At 43.1% G+C, this 18444-nt stretch overlaps 1 protein-coding gene across 10 annotated transcripts in view; it reads right to left on the bottom strand.

Moving 5' to 3' along the window:
- Positions 1-1656, bottom strand: part of FOXP1 (forkhead box P1) — a 576401-nt gene extending 574745 nt beyond the window's left edge. For 8 of the 10 annotated variants that reach the window (XM_069966877.1, XM_069966876.1, XM_069966887.1 and 5 more), the window contains exon 1: positions 1368-1656. The gene's annotated coding sequence lies outside the window, so the exon portion shown is untranslated. Of the gene's footprint in view, positions 1-1159; positions 1177-1367 lie in introns of those variants that run through there. The other 2 variants (XM_069966878.1, XM_069966879.1) reach the window with 2 other exon arrangements.
- Positions 1657-18444: the final 16788 nt, after the last annotated feature.

Raw genomic sequence — 18444 nt, 5'->3', positions numbered from 1 at the left:
AAGCTGCTGCTTAGCCTTACATGACAAGCATCCTGGGATAACTTTCAGCCTGTGCCCCACGGTAACTCTCAATGGGCCTTTTTTGAGGATAATTGACCTTCTCTACAATAGGAGAGAAGCACAAAGTACAAGAAGCCCTTGAACAGAATATTAATTTGGAGTTTCCCATTCCTTCTGATCATCTGTAACCTGAGCTATTCTAGGCAGGGATGGATCCGGAGTCCCAGCTACCACCAAAAAGGGGTAATACACACCACAAATACCCCTGCATGGACAACCACATCAACAAAGGTGAGTACTAAGAAACCAAGGGGTGGGTAGTAGTTCCTATGGAATGTATGGGTTTCTTAAAGGGGGAACTCAAAAACTTCTCTGATACTCTTACAACTTTTTCTTTAGTAGAAGACAGGCTACAAAATAGTTAAGAAACCTGTTTTGCTGCTTTGAAGTAAATAGAAAATATATCCATCCTAAAATACTAAATAGTTACCCTTCCACATTCAATAGAGGAAAGTTACTAAAAAGTCAGACAGTTGTAGAGCATTACATCTGCCTACTTTTCCACACCTAAAATTTCTCCACCACATTCACTTCATCTCTTGAAACTTGTGAGTCAAATAGATTTTGCCAACTTTAGAACTTAAAAAAAAATAATCCACCACTGATTCTACAAGATGCCAAGGCGCCCAGTCTATTACATGTCCCAAACCTGGTAGACCAGTGCCATTCACTTTATTCTTTATGAAGCCTAACCATGTCCAGGTTAACTAACATCAGTGGTAACTATACAGTAACACCAGTAAATAGCACCATGGCACTGATACTTTTAAGAAAAGTTTAAGAAGTTGCTCATCACACATCCTCAACCTGGCGAATGAATCCTCCATCCCTGGTGAATGAATCCTCCATCCCATCTGCCTGGACAGCTATGCCATGCTCCTCTCAATAGTTGCACATCCAGTTGCCTGAAAATCCTGCACCTTGCGAACCAATCCCCCACTACTCCAGCACTCCTTAGGGGGCAAACTTAGCAATCCCATTCAGTCTTCTTCCACAACAAATGTAACAATGGCATCCCTTTAAGAAGGATACTTTTCAAGTAGTTGGAGGGCAACAACATTGACTTAAGAAATTGGGGCAAAAGAGTAAGAAAAGTTACTTTTTAAGTGGTAACAGTTACTTTTAGGAGCAGCCTGGTGCATGACAGCAAAAGAGGATATAAGGAGGGGGCTATGGGTGGAAGAAGATGGAAGGGAAGAGAAGAGCAAAAAAAAAAAAAACTTGCAGAAGAAGAAAGTGAGGAAATGCAATAAGACAATAGGGCAAGAGCAGCTTGGAAAGTGCAGCCAAAGCCGCCCAAGACTCACCCGCACCGGCAGCTGCGCTCTCCAGGCACCCTGTCATTCAGTGTCAGTGTGTGTGTGTACATTTATTTTCTTTCCTTTTAAATGCACATGCGATCCCAGTACAGCATGCAACAGCCACACAATAAATAACAATAGATTACTCCGCTGCTCGGGGCTGCTGCTGCTGCTGGCAGGACGCACTCACTCCTGTGCGCTCTGATGGATGAAGCGCACCGGGGGCCCCTCTCCAAAGGCGCAGCAGTAGCAGCCGGCCGCTCGCCTCCCTCCAGTGCTCGCGGGCTGCAGTCCCTCTTCTCCTGCCCCCACCCGACCCCCTCTTTGCACTCTTGTTGTTCTTGTTTATTTGCTCCCCCCTCCTCCTCCTTCTTCTTTTCTTCTTGCAGGCTGTGGGGCTCTTGGATCAGGCACTATTTTCTTGCCCCCCCTCCTCCTCCTCCTCTCTCTCTCTCTCTCTCTCTCCCTTTCCTTTCCACTTTGCTAGTGGTGCCCACGCTGGACTGGCGGATTTAGATGTTGTTATTTTTTGCTGTGTTGAGTCCCTGACGTCACATCCACCTGCTGGGTAAACAAGACACAGAAGCCAAGCAGAGAGAGAGGGAGCATGCAAGGGGGAAAAGGCACAAAAAGAAGGAGATTGGAGCAAGGAGGAAAAAAAGGGGGAAAAGCAGAAGAGAGGGGGGGAGGAGGAGGAGGAGGAGGGAGGGGGTATGGAGGAAGGCTCAGCACCAGACTGGCAGGGGAGCTGGGAACAGGGGTTGTGCTCAAGCCAGGGATTGTGCTGTGTGAAAGGCTTGCTCTAACTCTAGTGCTCATCCTCCGGGGGCCCTCAGCTGCTGCAGAACCTCTTGCCAGGCGGATTTTCCAAGGATTCTTTGCAATTTTCTACCCTAATTAATTGCATTGTTTGAAGTTATTCTAATTTAGTTACTATGCATTATACATTGTATCTGTGAGTGTGTGTGAGTGTGTGTGTGGGGGGGGGGGTCTGCCAGATCTGCTGCTGCTGCTGCTGCAGAACCCCTTGCATTGTAGATATGACAAGTGCACTAAGTCTGCTTTTGTGTGTATGTGGTGGTGGTGGTGGTGGTGGTGGTGTTTGTGTGTGTGGAGTGGAAGTGGAGATTCTCTGCTGCTGCAGAACTTCTTCAGATGTTAATGGCAGCTTGCAGTTAGTGTATAAATGTATGTTCTGTTTGTGTTACTTGACTGATTGACGTCTACATTCTACAGCAGACGTAAACCAGCAGGTTTAATGAGAGGCTATGCAAACTCAGCTGCTGCAGAACTTCTTGCCATACGGATATGCCACGCTTTGCTCTATGTTGTGTGTTCTTGATTGCTTTTGCTTCAGCAAAGAAGTTCTGTAGCAGCTGAGAACTATGGAAATATTCTAAGGAGCCCTGCTACTGCAGAACCTCTTGTGGTACACATATACTATGCTTTGCCATTGCTGTATGTTGTGTATTGTTTGTTGCAATAACCTAGGCACAGAAGTTCTGTAGCGGCTGAAAACTTTGCCAAACCTTAGTGGTTGAGAATTGTGTTATCTCCGCAGGTACCTCCAGAGTCTCTGATAAACTTGCTGCTGCAGACCAGAAAAAATATACTGAGTATATTTTGCATTTACTTTGTCTCTATGTGTGTTCGTAGCAGCTGAAGACGTTCCAAAGCATTTGCATTCACTTAGGTTAAGAAGTTGTATAGCAGCCGAAAACTCCACAAAACTTTAGTAGTAAAAGTTCCTCAAGAAGCTTGGCTGCTGCAGAACCTCTTGTTGTACAATTTGAGTAAATACTATGTGTAACTGCATTATTTCAGAAGGTACCTTGAGAATCTCTGGTAACCTTGCTGCTGCAGAACCTCTTGCCAGTCAGGTATGCTAAGGATATTTTGCATTTATTTCCAATAGTTCAAAATGAATCCTTCCCAAAGAAGCTGCTGCAGGACGGATGCATTACAGATCTTATAGGGGACATTAAGCTGCAAAATCTTATATATTCAGCTTAATTCACACAAAGTGTTTTGTATATATATTTATTTGGGGGGGAGGGGGGCGGGGGGGTTATCAAATACTTTAAAGCTGATAGAAAAGGATTGAAAAGTCTTTATACATACAGCTTTTGTTTGCAGGGTACATTCAGCATGCTCTGGTTATGGTGTGTTTTTTTCCCCATAGTTTTCCCTACAGGACTCAAGTCTGTAAACGCTAGAAAAAAAACTTATGTTTTAAATGTTACCTAATAATAAAAAATGCCTATGAAAAATGCATGCTGCAACAGTGTGTGTGTGTGTGTGTGTGTGTGTGTGCGTGAGGCAGGCCTAACAATTGCAATGAAATTATAGAGTTGTTACATCCAAGAGGTTCTGCAGCAGCTGAGCCTTTGCCAGGCCAGGTTGCCTATATGACAATTGAGGTAGTTATGTGATTCACACCATGGCTTCGCCTTGATCACATGGTCATTTTATTGTATCACTTTTATGAGTTATTTTACACATAATGTAAGTGCCCCCCATCTAATTCCATTAACCCAGCCTGAGTGTTGGCTTCATAGTAGAGGTGATGCTTTTTGCTTGAACCCTCACAAATCTTACTTGTGGGTCTGTGCACCCAGGGGAGGGGGTCACAGGAGAAGTGGTAGTGACACTGGGGAGCAGCCCCCTCCCCTCCCGTCTGTTCTCTTTCTATTTTAACACCATTCCCCCTTTTCTTTCAAGTCACCAGTAAAGAGAGAGCAGAGTTCGGAAGGTGAAAGTTCATTCGCAGGACAACACCCCTCGTCCCCCTCCGGATTGTGCAGTGAAAACCCAAGGGATTCCCTTGTCAGCCCCTCTCATTGTGGGGTCCCCTGGCCTTTACTTCTGTGGATTTTACTTTCTCACTTCAGGTCACAATTTACAGAACCAATGAAATCCAGACGAGAGAATTGCGACCACTACTCTTGTGGTATAGAGATGTAGCAGAGCTAAACTAGTTGTTTAATTAAGATAATACATCATGTTTATAATACCATAATAATAAATTGTGCCATATAACAAAGTCATCTCAGTTACATCTAACAGTCTCAGCTCTGCTATATCTCATAAACCTAGCTGTGCCATAGTGCATTATTATAATTTTCATCCTGTGCCATGGGAAATAATTGGTGTCGCTTTGAGTTGTGCCAAGAAAACAAACTCTGCTCTGCTACATTTGTTATTGTGCATCATACTCCCCACATAAAGATGATGCTCTAATTTTCCCTACAGAACTATGAGAGTGTACTAATGTGATGTGCTGCACAAGATGACGATTACAGCTCTGCTGGATATGACCAAAACTTCTGCTACACCTTTTACAGAACACAGCTAGTCTCTCCACGTAAAGATGATACAGTGGTGTTACCTATAGTCCTGTGGAAAACCACCGGTATTGCAATGAACTGTGCTAAATAACAAACTCAACTCTGCTATGTCTGACAATTTTAGATTATCTGTATTTTTTTATTGTTTGTTATTACTACTCTCTAAGGCAGGGGTAGGGAACCCTGGCTGTCCAGCTGTTGCAAAATTACAACACCCATCATGCCTGGACAGCCAAAGCTTTAGCTTTGGCTGTCCAGGCGTGATGGGAGTTGTAGTTTTGCAACAGCTGGAGAGCCAAGGTCCCCTACTCCTGCTCTAAGGAAAGATACTGTGGAAAAACAGTGCATCTCAGTGCTCCTGTGTCTGATAAACTCAGCTCTGCTACATCAAGCAAAGATCATGCAGCCGTGGATATTTAATACTGTCTCAAATGAAAAACTCAACGCTGCTGCATATGTATGTCATTTACTAAGAATAAACTGTTAGTGCACACACATTAGGGAATGGCGGTGTATACATAAATAATAATAATATGGTCTTTACCATAAATAGCAGTGAAATTCTCTTGTTATTACAGATCGCTGCACTTCTATTCTGGGAGGATTATTCAGCATTTTATTTTAATTACAGCCTCACCCTTTAAGGAACATCCACCATGTCTGTGGATATATATATATATATATATATATATATATATATATATATATACACACACACACAGCTAAGATTAATAAATTAATAAAGGCAATAACGTTTAAGGGAGTTGTCTGACCAAATGATATCATGGGCCCAGCTTTCATATCTTCACGAGCTCTGACTAAATGTAAGCTGAGCTAGGTCTGATTGCTGGGGGTATTTTACACAAGTTTTTGTTTCTTACACATTGACAACTTTGAGCTTTTGTATCTGGACTTGAGCTACAGCAAAAATAAAAGTTGATACTCAGCACCCTGATCCCCTACTGCCCTATCCTGTCGGCCAGGTCTAGGCTGAGCTTCCTCCTTTGTTTTGACATGCAGGACCAGCCTCGGCCTGTGATAGGTTCAGTGAGTGTTTCCTGTGATTCGAAAACAAAAGTGTTGCTCAGCTTGGACTGGGCATCCGGATGGACGAGGCAGGGAATGGGGGTAGGAGAGTATAATTTCTTAAATTTTTGTGCCTGCCTGAACCCTGATACAAAGTTCTTATTTGAGATTTTTTTTTCCTTTTATTTGGACAACCCTTTAAAGTAGTATTCTGTTTTAGTTTAGGGTGGTAACTAGAGATGAGCATGCTCGAGGTGAGTCGATCCGAACCCGAACGTTCGGCATTTGATTAGCGGTGGCTGCTGAAGTTGGATAAAGCCCTAAGGCTATGTGGAAATCATGGATATAGTCATTGGCTGTATCCATGTTTTCCAGACAACCTTAGAGCTTTATCCAACTTCAGCAGCCACCGCTAATCAAATACCGAACGTTAGGGTTCGGATCGACTCGAACCCGAACCCGGTTCGCTCATCTCTAGTGCTAACACGCACGACAGATGCGCAGCGTATTTATCTCAGTAAATACGCCGGAAACTCGCAGGTTGCCTTAATGCGATTTTTGTGCCTGCAAGTCGCACGTGCTTATGTAGAAAATCAGTCGAGAATCCGCACCAAGTTTACTTTTCCATAGAAAACAGTGGACACCAATATCGCTGCGTATTATGTTGCGAGAATCTCACAGAAATAAATACACTGTGCATCTGTCGTGTGTGTTAGCACCCATAGGGCGGGTTCACACTACCGAATTCTCGCGGACAATGTCCGCAGAATTCCGTCAGCTGTCCGCCCGCACGGGCACGCGCTTTTCCGCCGACTCCATAGACACCATTCTATGGGCCGGCGTATTCCGCGATCCGCTAAAAGAAGTGACATGACACTTCTTTCAGCGTATAGCGGAATACGCCGGCCCATAGAATGGTGTCTATGGGGCCGGCGGAAATGCGCCCAGATGTGCGGGCGGACAGCTGACGGAATTCCACGGACATTGTCCGCGAGAATTTCATAGTGTGAACCTGCCCTTAAGCAGCATTCTCCAGCCGCTGACTACATTTGCTGTAACACCACAACCCCCATTGATTTTGATCCATGTCAGAACATCAGTACTAAATTAAGCAGGAGTACAATAATGCCACGTCCATTGTGACTCTCTAACACCACATTAGAGAGGAGATTGAGGGTCCTTTCACCCGGCCTTACATGGGGCTGTCTATGGAAGCAAACAATCGCCAATCAGTGAGGTACACAGGGAGATGCACAGACAGTAAACACGATTTATAGGCCCGCTCAAAAGATGCGATCAGCTGCTCTTTGGTGATGCTGATAATTTTACATGGGCCGATTATCATCCAAATGACCATTTCTAGCAACTCTCTTTGCCAATAATCAGCCCGTGTAAAGGGGCCCTTACCCTACACCTCTCTATATAAATATCTGATAATCCAGAAAGATTGATAATCAGGCACCTGTTTCTGGCACAGAATATCCACAGTATATTTTGGACTTTCTCCCTGAATGTTCTTTAGCCTTAGGCCTCATTTACATATCAGACAAATTTAGGATTCTTAAGTTTCTATGTGTGTATAAATACAGGACGTGCAATCGTGGAAGGGGTCACTCTCTATAATGTACCGCTCTGTGAATTGCAGACCACTACGCATGCACAAAGTGTTGTCAGCAATTGCAGACAAGAGAGGTTAAACTCAGTGCTGCTCCTCCCCGGGTGCCTGGAAAAGCTGGATCCAGTGCTAGGAAACTTCTCCCACTTTCCCCAGAACTAGATCCAGCTTTTCCCGGCACCTGGAGCAGATTCCAAAAGGAATAATTTTATATATATTAGTCCAAAAGTAGGTGGACAGTATGTGTAATAGGGTATGAAAGAGGAGATTTATCAAACATGGTGTGAAGTGAAACTGGCTCAGTTGCCCCTAGCAACCAATCAGATTCCATATTTCATTTTCCAAAGAGTCTGTGAGGAAAGAAAAGCGGAATCTGATTGGTTGCTAGGGGCAACTGAGCCAGTTTCACTTTACACCATGTTTGATAAATCTCATTCATAACCCTATAACTCATTTCATGCTGCCTGAACCACGAGCCATCACTCTGGTCCTCTCCCTGCCTTGATTAATAAATCCCTATACCCAAACAGGCACAGATCTAGGCTGACAGACAGGTAGAAGCCACATAGGAAATAGTTAATCCTTATTTAACTAGGACTGCATTCAGGATCTCTATGCAGGACAGGCACAGAGGTATCACAGTGCCCCCTGCTGATGGTGGAGAGCTTCTAGTGGTCAGACCACCCATTAGGCTATTCATTTCCATACCAGTGCTAAGAGTGAGCACTGCACAGTAGACAAGACTTCGTGCAGGCTGAAGGGGTAGTCTTTAAAGGGGTTATCCAGCATTAGAAAAACATGACCACTTTCATCCAGAGACAGTACCACTCCTGTGTCCAATTTGGGTGTAGTTGAGTGTAGATTTTGCTACTTTTGTTCCATTGAAGTGAATAAAGTTAATTGCAAACTCCACCTGAACTGTAGACAGGAGTCGTGTTGTCTCTGGAAAAAAAGTGGCCCTGTTATTCTATCACTGGATAATCCCTTAAGGGTAAATTCACACAGACAGATCCGCAGCAGATTTTACGCTGCAAATTCTCCGCAAAATCCGCTGCAGATCCTATGTCGATTACTTTCAGTGAGGATACATAATCGCAGCGGGATTTACATCCCGCTGGGAGTATGTGCGTGGAAGCGCCATTAACCCCCTGCCAGTCGGAGCATACTTTACCTTCTTCCCGCTCCGGCTTGCTTCGGGGGTTCTCGGCTTGACGTCCCGCTCAGCCAATCAGTGCCCTGCCCTGCTGCAGCCACTGATTGGCTGAACGGAACGTGAAGACGCCGGGAGCCTCCGAAGCAAGCCGGAGCAGGGAGGAGGTAAAGTATGCTCCGGCGGGGGGGTTAAAGAGGACCTGTCACCCCCCGTGGGGGGGTGATAGGCTCCCGACCCCCCCGTTACAGCCCCCTACACTCACCTGGTCCCGCTTCCTGATCCGGTCGGGTCACAAAGATATGAGCGCCCGAAGCCCAGCGCGCGCGCTCACAGGAGAGTCTGATGCCCATAGAGAACAATGGAGCATCAGACTCCCCATTCATTCTCTATGAGCGTCGGACTCTCCTGTGAGCACGCGCGCTGGGCTTCGGGCGCTCATATCTCCGTGACCCGACTGGATCAGGAAGCGGGAACCGGCGGGATCAGGTGAGTATGGGGGACTGTAACGGGGGTCGGGAGCCTGTCACCCCGGCACGGGGGGTGACAGGTCTCCTTTAATGGTGCTGTCACATACATACTCCCAGCGGGCTGTAAATCCCATTGCGATTATGTATCCTCATTGAAAATAATCGTCATAGGATCCGCAGCGGATTTTGCTGCAAATTTGCAGCGTAAAATCCGCTGCGGATCCGTCCGTGTGAATTTACCTTAAAGGGAAATTGTGATGATGCCCGAACTACAAGTCATCTGGGCCATCCCTGGCAACTTCTCTCCACCCCACCAGCCATGAATAGTCTGTTCAGCTGTATCTGTGACAGGATCATTTTAACTGGGTTTACTCATTATATTTGTAAGTCGGTAGCTTGAAATCACTTGTGTCCAAAGTTACCAGAATTCTGTACATTTTTCATACATCAAATTTGATCAATTTCTCCCTTTTTGCTGGTGTAAAATCCAGTTTTTCTTATAGCTTTGCACAGTGCAAGTACCTGTTATGAGGAGCTAACCAAGCTGTCAAGTAAAAGTGATGTAGCGCTAAGAGGGAGTTCACACATTGCAGATTTCTTGCAGAAGTTTCTGCCTATTAAAATCCGTTACATTTATCTGAATGGGGAAATTTCAGGAAGGACATTAGCAGAAATTTTAGAAACAAATATTTGAATTTACCCGTAAAGGAACACATCAGGTGTAAGCGAGTCCTGCCCTGTACTAGGTATAATATGTATCAGTTGTGTACCTGGAGTGTTCCTTGAACTGACATTGACCTAGTTTTGGTAATGATATGTTATTCCTGTGACCACCAATGCACAACTATTCCAGCTGTCTACAACAAGGGAATCACATGCAGCAAACGAGGGTAGAATGTTGCCGATGTTTTTTCCTTTTCTTTATATATATTTCTTGATGGGGTGGAGTATAACCTTACCTTATCTCCCTAAGGCTATGTTCACACTATGTAAAAACGATTGCTGTAGTGTAAACAACATCTATTAACTCACAAATAAATTCCGTTGTTATGAAATACGGTTGTTTTTATATAGTGTGAACCCAGTCTAAGGCTGGTTTCATACAGGTGTGTTACAGATGTATTTATACATCTATCACAGCCGCAAGCCCCTGCCTGACCACATTCACCCCATGACTTATGTCCATAATTAAAATGCAGAAATACACATGCAACACACTCATGTTAAACCGGCCTACGATCAAAATGTACATTTCTGATCCATAAAAATCAATGTCTAAAACCAATAACAATGACGTGTGATGTCGTCTTGGTCTAGAACAGGGATGGGGAACCTATGGCCCTCAAGCTGTTGCAAAACTACAATTCCCATCATGCCTGGACAGTCAAAGCTTTAGCTTTGGCTGTCCAGGCATGATGGGAATTGTAGCTTTACAACAGCTGGAGGGCTGAAGGTTCCCCATCCCTTGTCTAGAAATACTATTCGCAGTGTGACCTGGCATTAATTCAATAAAATTAGGAGCCAAAGACATGTGTGCATTGAAAAATTATTCTTTTCCTTAGAATTTGTTTTCCTTCATACTCATTTTATACACTTTCAGTATGAGAGACAGTAACGTAGTCACCACACACTGAAGTGGATCTACAATCTGTACTCTATTACATTAAAAATATATATATTTTTTTAAATTAAAATTATTTTGTGTGTTCTGTCTGAGGCCAGATGACTGAGCACTGATGGCTCCCTATCTGCGGCCCTTGTTATGGTATCAAACCAACATATGGCAGGTCTTCTTTTTAAAGCAAGTCTTAGTTGTGCTTCATTCGGTATAATTTCTATAGGGTATATATACTTGGTCGCCCATACAGCTGTCAGTGTCCGGTTTGCCCAGTAGGTTCGGTGAGTGCTGGAAGTGTAAATTAAAAAAAAAAGTTAAGAAAAAATCCTGACTGCTGTGGTTTGATCTACAAGTAATACTCTGACTATAAGGCGTGCTAGGACTACAAGCAAGTACATTGACACTTCAAGACTACAAGCAGTTACATAGGGAGTCAGCCATAACTGAATATAGGTGACCATTATAGTGATTTTTTTTGCAGTTCTGTTATACATATTATGTTCTGTGCATTGACAATGGCTGACAATATTGAAATTACACTGACAAATGATAACTTATATAAATCAATGACAAATGTGCCAATGTTCGCTTATAGACATGCCATCACTTTATAAGATGAGGATACCGCTATAACCCAATACATAAGGCAGGTTTATTATTATTAGCTTATTATATTTTCAGACTTTTAGCTCCTCTTAATACACCATAAGTTTAATGCATTTTAATACCGTGTTCCATTAACACCCCACATCACCCCAGCGTGTCTGGCTAATTTCTCCTCCGCTAAGGGGTCATGTCTTGTATTTTTCTGCGCTTTTTATAGAGTTATTTGTGGCTGTCTGATTTCTTTGTTGTTTTTCAGCAAACACTTTCTAAGGGAATGCTTAATGAAAATGTCATCAATCCACCGCACTGTTTGCTACATTCAAATGACTTGCTCATTGATGCTACAACAGAAGTGAGTGTCCATTTGGTATACATTAGAGAGGAATTTAACTGCAGCCTGACATATTGTTCATTTTCAACACTGTCACGTTGTGTTCTCGCCGAGCACATTTTAATTTTTTGATCAGTAATCAGGCAGAAGTTGCTTTTTAGCATATTAAAGTGTTATCTGTCTTGCTTCCACTCCAATGGAAAGGGAAGGGTCGCCATCTAGTGACGGAATGTCGAATTGTGCTTGGCGTTATAGCCGTTTACAATAAAAGTTTTCTTTATGAATTTTGGTCTTTCTAATGTATATCAGACCTAAAAATGCTACACAATTTTTTTTAAATATAGAGGTTCCCCTTTCTGTTTAAATCCACAATACTGTCTATAGGGGGGAGTATTACAGTAGTCATTGCTAATGTAGCAAAGTGTCTGTAGACATCTGACTAAACCCATTGTACTCAATTTAAAGGGGGTTGTTTGAAGTTAGAAACAACAGTTTGTCTATAGATATTGTCTAGTATTCCAGCTCACACCTTTTGATGTCAGGGGTGCAATACCACATGCTGCCTGTGGTCAAGAATGGCGCTGTTTGTGTTAAACTTTTTTCTTATCTTTAAAAAGGACCTGTCTCATACCTGGATATATCTGTTTTAGTAAATACTTGCATTTCCCATGAAGGAACAATGCTAGGGCATCTTTATTAAGAACTCTAAATTGTTCTGGTCCTCTGTTTTTCCTCCTGGAAATCTCTGAATACATTTAGTGTGCTGCTTCACACTGTCTAGTCAGTGCTGGTATTGTGTGTAATGAAGCACCCTACTGACAAGGGGAATAGGAATATTGGGTTACCAGTTTCTTAATACAATATTAATTTTTACAGGAGGAATGACACAATGGAGAGAAAAAAAAAGAAGATTCTCCATACGTCATCGGCTACTCCAATCTGGTTTCCAGAGTAACCTGCACTGATACATTGTAACAAACTATCAGGACAGGAGAGGGAATTGGGCTGCTGATGTGTTTAGCGTATAGAAGATTACCTACGCTGGACACAACTGAGGTCAACCCTCCTCTGTATTAGGTCTGTAGGTCTGCCCACAACCACTGACAGCAAGTAGAGGTCTTGGCAGTATGATCATTGGACGTTCTGCAATGTTGTATTATAATTCCTCACTATTTTCAAGTGTTCTACTTGCTGTTAGTGAATAGAAGAAGAAGAAAAAAAGGAATTGGTGTCCATATCTAAAGGCTGTATATGAGATTATAGGGAACCTGCCGCTAGGTTTATGCTGTTCTGTCTACGGAGTATGAACTAGTGACAGAGAAGCTGATGACGGTGATATATTACATTGGATAATACAGCTATTCCCCTGATATCAAGTAGCTCTGTTTCTGTCATCCATACATAGTCTAGGTGTGACCAGTGACTAGTTGGCTGAAGTATTGGGCTACTTCCCTGTGCGTGGTGTCCTCAGTATCAGAGGAACGTCTGCAGTAATTCATTGTTGTAATCTGCTTCGTTGTCATTAGTTTTTGCTGCTCTCTTTAAAAAAGTAGAGGACCTCTTTAAGGCTTAAAGTGACACGAACCGTGCTGGGTATTAAAATTAGTGAGGACCCAAATCCTTATATATCACTTGTCTATCAGGTTTGCAGATAATGGTATATCTCATGTTGGACAGTAAGTTATGTCCCTGGTATAATCTCCCAGGAAATTAGCCTGCAAAAGTGACAATTGTCGCCAAAGGAAGATGCGTGAATTATACCGTTATTAGCAGCCGGCACACACCTCCTTAGGAAATGTTACCGTGTAATTACATTAAAGTTGTCTGTGTTTGATTCGTTCCACTAAAAAGGATAATGTGAGGTGGAGATGAGCGATCACCTGAACAAATAGGACTGTAAAATCCTTCTAAATATGTGGAACGGGGGGATTTTTTCTTGTCAAATTATATTCACCGAAAGGGACATGTTAAGAGGGATTAATCCCTATGTTCTCTGTTATACGGAGTCATTTGGAGGGAAACATCAGCTGTTCTGGCCTTTTGAGGTTGCTAGTAAAACTTACTTATGTCTGAACACTGCCTATGTCCTGACTCCAAAGCCATCACAAAGTCACAGCTCCTAGACATCTCCTTCTGCCCGCTCTCTGTGCCTGTGACAAGGGGGCTGGCTTTCCTGCTCAGTTCATTCATTTAAAGCGAATGTACCGCTACGTCATCTACGCCATCTACGTCATCTGCACTCACAGAGGAGGCAGTCATGTGATTGACGGCCGCATTGAGCCGTGACACTCTGTACTGGCATAAACTTCATGTGTTTAGTCTTTTTTTTAAACCAGAACAAGACTAAAAATCTGCCTTCGGGAGGCTGGACCTGGATACAAGTAAGTATAGCTTTGTTTTACAACATGATAACTAGGGATGAGCAAATTTACAGTAGTAACAAAGCAAAGCTCTTTGTTAGGATTGACCATCAGCTTGTCAGGCTGCTGGCTTAAAAGTCTGTGCCGCTCCTCCTCAGGTGTCAGGAAAAGTTGGATCCAGTCTGGACTGGATCCCGCTTTCCCGGCACCTGGAGCAGAGCAGGACAAACTTCAAAGCCAGCAGTCTGACAAGCTGATGGTCAATCCTAACAAAGAGCTTTGCTTCGTTACTACTGTAAATTTGCTCATCCCTAGTTATCATGCTGTAAAACAAAGCTATACTTACTTGTATCCTGGTGTATCAGTGTTTCCCAGGCAGCCTTTGGGCTGCATTCAGCCACCGGTAATCACACTTGAGTCTGCATGTTATGTATGCAAAAAGCAGGGTGTAGAAAAAGTACAGGATCAGACTTTAGTCAAAATTAGTTATAAAGAAGGACATGCCCTTTAAAGCAATTGTCTCTTCACAGAAAATCCCCTTCAAAAAGTGCCCACCAGGGTACAGCTGATCACCACAGGTGCCATTCTCAAAACCCCCAGCAAACAGCTGATTTTGGCCCAGGGACCCCACAGCAGCCATTTGTGGTGTAGGAGCCAATATAAAGTAAATGTAGTATTTCATGGTGGCCATTGAGATGAATAAGGGATCCTGAGCAACAAAACCATATGGCTGAAAACTGCTGCAATTTGCTGTAAAGCGGCGTGTGATTTGTTTGGCAAAAAAACAGTATGGATAGCTTACTCCACCTTTGTTTTTTCTAGAGACTTTGGGACATTCCATAAGGGAAGGGGATCTTATGTGCAGTCCAAACATAGAATTCCTCATATTTTAGCACAGTAATAAACATTTATCATGAACTCATATTTGAGGCTTGTGTGTGTGTCCCCTTGAGTCGCTCCAGTGCCTGCTGTTATTGTTTCACCACTATGCATAGAAGTCTTTGTGTCCTGCACTGAGGTTCATATTAATAGTGTGGTCTGTGGGAGCCTTCAGAGCAGCGACTCCTGCAATTGTCTCGCCAGTGCATATGATACTATTGATCTCCTGCTAAAAGATGAACCTTTTCCTTTTGGGTTTTAAATCTTATCCAGTTATCCCCCATGGAGCCAAGAGGTCTGAGGCTCTGCATTAAGTGACACAGTGAGAGCGCGCATGCCGCCATGTAACCTGGCACCAGGGCATCAAGGCTAACACACTGTGTGATACCTCCGGAGCCCGGGGAGTGTCAGGGTGAGGGCAGATCACATGATAACACACTACACAGCTCTTGTCTCGTGGGCTTACACTCGTTCATCAAAAATAGGTGAAATCAAAAGCCTAGGTTCTTAATTGTTTGGCTTGTTAAGACAATGGCGGAGGTGAGTGAGAATGGAAATAGTGTAAGGAGATAGCTACTGAAGAGACCAGAACAATGAGAATGCCGTGGATGGAAAAGTGCAAAGAATTCAATAGGACGAAGAGTTATCACATTATTAATAATCTACTTAGCAATTCCAGTATGGAAAGGCTATAACCGACACTATCTATCTATCTATCTATCTATCTGATACAAAACAAGAAGAGCAGCACTCTATTCGCAAAAAAGAGGGGGTGCAGGCAGCATCAACCTTGACCAGTGGTCCCCGAATCCATAAATTCAAAAAGGATCCGCAGCAGTCTGTGATGTGAACATGATGGAGTGCTGCAGATTCTTTTTGGATTAATCCGTCATCTAGATACCTTGGTGTACTTTGGAGCTGGGATCGGCGTTTGGCAATACCTGGACAGGTAAACCAAGAGTCGGTGCTATTAATTTTAATTTATGTATTTCCCGCCACCCATGGGTGATGCTATGGAGCTTACTACATACGATTTATACATAAAAATATAGTTCACACCAGTATAAAGATATATCAAGAAGTGAGCACAGAATTTTGCCGCTCTGACCTCTTCCATAGCAGCAGTGGGAGTTGTCGGTTTAGTATGTGAGTCCTGTTAAAAAGGTTATCCAGGGGCATAAAACATGTTTTGGCTGATGTCCATGATGTTTATTAATGTATTTTTATTTTGACTACTGCTTCTTTCTTCCGTTTGTTAACCCGTTTTGCAGTTCTTCACTGCAGTGTTTTATCCCTATCAGGTTACTGTATTAGGGCAGAGCCTGATCAGCTTCCGTAGTTATCACACTGGAGGCCACTGTGAGGCCTCCAGTTGTCATAGTCACCATCAGAAAGTTATATAGATTTGTAATTTACTTCAATATAAAAATTTCCAGTCTTCTAGTCCCTATCAGCTGCTGTATGTCCTGCAGGAAGTGGTGTATTCTTTGCTGCCACCTCGGTCCATGTCAGGACTTGTCTACTGCAGTAGCAAATCCCCATAGAAAACTTCTACTGCTTTGGACAGTTCCTGACGAGGACAGAGGTGGCAGTTGAAAGCAGTGTGTCAGAGTGGAAAGAATACACCACTCTCTGCAGGACATACAGCAGCTGATAAGTACTGGAAGACTGGAGATTTTAAAGGGAAGCTATCAGCAGGTTCATGCAATCTAACTGGCTGATATCCCCCTGCAGCTCCGTACCTGATGTTTGTGCGGCTGTGCTTCCTTTTTCAGTTGGTTCTTCCGTTTTTGTGCTGAGTAAATATGCAAATGTGCCCGTTAGGAGCACTGTGGGCATTTCTCAGCACCACAGGGCACCCCGCTCGGTCCGCCCACCGCCTCCTTCGTTCGTTTGCATTAACCTGCTGATAGTTCCCCTTTAAATAGAAGTAAATTAGAAATCTGTATAGTTTTCTAGCCCCAGTTGATTTTAAAGAGTTCCCTTTCAAGGCCATACTTGCTCCAGTAGAGTTTTGGGGAAAATATGCAGAGCAGCTCTGAATGTAGCTGCCTTAAAGTCATTGACTCATTCAAGAGCCTAAAAAAACGATTGGCGATTTTAATAAATCAGACCAGAACCCCTCCCAGAAGGGAGAGTAAAGGTCCTATTACATGAAGCGATTAGCGACCGATATTGGCCGTCACGGATAATAATCGCTTTGTGTAATAGAAGACAGCGATCAGCCGATATGCACGATGTTGGCCGATCGTTGTCTTTCAACAGGCTGAAACACAAACAATCAGCCTAGGAACAATCTGCTGCCATAATGGGATCTTCTATGGGCTGCCCGGACGATTTAACGATTGCCAGGGCAGCCCCCCCCCTACTTTTCCGTCTACTATCGGCGCATGTAATAAAGCCGTCAGTGAGTGGGGAACAAGGAACAAGTGAGCACTGAGCTGACAGGTCGGCGCTCGCTTGTTCCTCTGAATTGCAGACAGACACGCCAGGAAAAGTGACGGGTCCCCTTTAATAAATTCTCAGCTAAATATTAGAATCATTAATTTATAGAGATTGTTTGTAATAACTCTACATGGAAAAAAAACCTTCCTTGGCAAAACACCTTATTTAGAAGAAGGAGACTGTTAATCGTACAGTGGGGAATGCCTTTTCCCTAGGGTGACATGGCTGACTCTTATTTCTCTCAGCTTTTCCAAGTACCTTGGAACTAAAACTCCAGGAATGAAATCTCCTTCAGCCACTAAACACATTTGTTTTTGTCATGTTTGTTTTTTGATGTTTTTTTTTGCCCCGGGTCATTTCCATCCGGGGACTGATTCCACACACAAGGGTTATAATTATGTGCATAATGTGGCTCTTGTTATGTATCTGGGGCCTCTGGCTTATTGTGAAAAAAAGTTCTTCTATTCCTAATGAACCTGAGCTCCGAGCTCCACCAGGATCCTACAGAGAATTACTGGTGGGGAAAGTGGAATGGTCTTGTTTCTCTGAGAATTTTATTAATGTATTTATTTATAATTTTTATAATTAGATTACATAGGACAGACAGAGATGTTTCCCTTAGGGGCAGATTTCCTTTTGTAAATCACTAAAATTCTGGTGTAATTCTTGCTAATAAACTGGCAAACACAGTGTGCACTAAAATTATTATTGGTTTTAAACATTTTTTCTTCATCGAAAAATTAAGCATGAACATAGGCAAAAGTATGGCCTAAATATAAAGACTTGCACCCAGAAAGTCTCCTTTTTGTCAGTCTGACACAGTGCTCTCTGCTGCCACCTCTGTCCAGAGAAGGAGAGGCTTTCTATGGGAATTTGCTGCTGTTCTGGACAGTTCCTGTCTTGGACAGAGGTGGCAGCAGAGAGCACTGTGTCAAACTGGAAAGAAAACACAATTTCCTGCAGGACATACAATAGCTGATAAGTACTGGAAGACTTGAGATTTTAAAAAGGAGTAAATTACAAATCTATATAACTTTCTGCAACCAGTTGATTTGAAAGAAAAAGATTTTCACTGGATAACCCCTGTAACGTTTAATTATTTTTAAACATTTTGGGATCTTCATATGCAATGTACCTAAACATTGGTTAAGTCCGCAGGCCTCATGCAATTTATAAAGGAATCAATTTAATAAGACAGTAAAACATATTCCTACGTAGGCACTAAGGATGAGCGAA

This window comes from Dendropsophus ebraccatus, chromosome 4 (genome assembly GCF_027789765.1).
Source record: "Dendropsophus ebraccatus isolate aDenEbr1 chromosome 4, aDenEbr1.pat, whole genome shotgun sequence".
NCBI classification, from domain to species: domain Eukaryota; kingdom Metazoa; phylum Chordata; class Amphibia; order Anura; family Hylidae; genus Dendropsophus; species Dendropsophus ebraccatus.
This window is presented reverse-complemented; position numbering and strand designations above follow the sequence as displayed.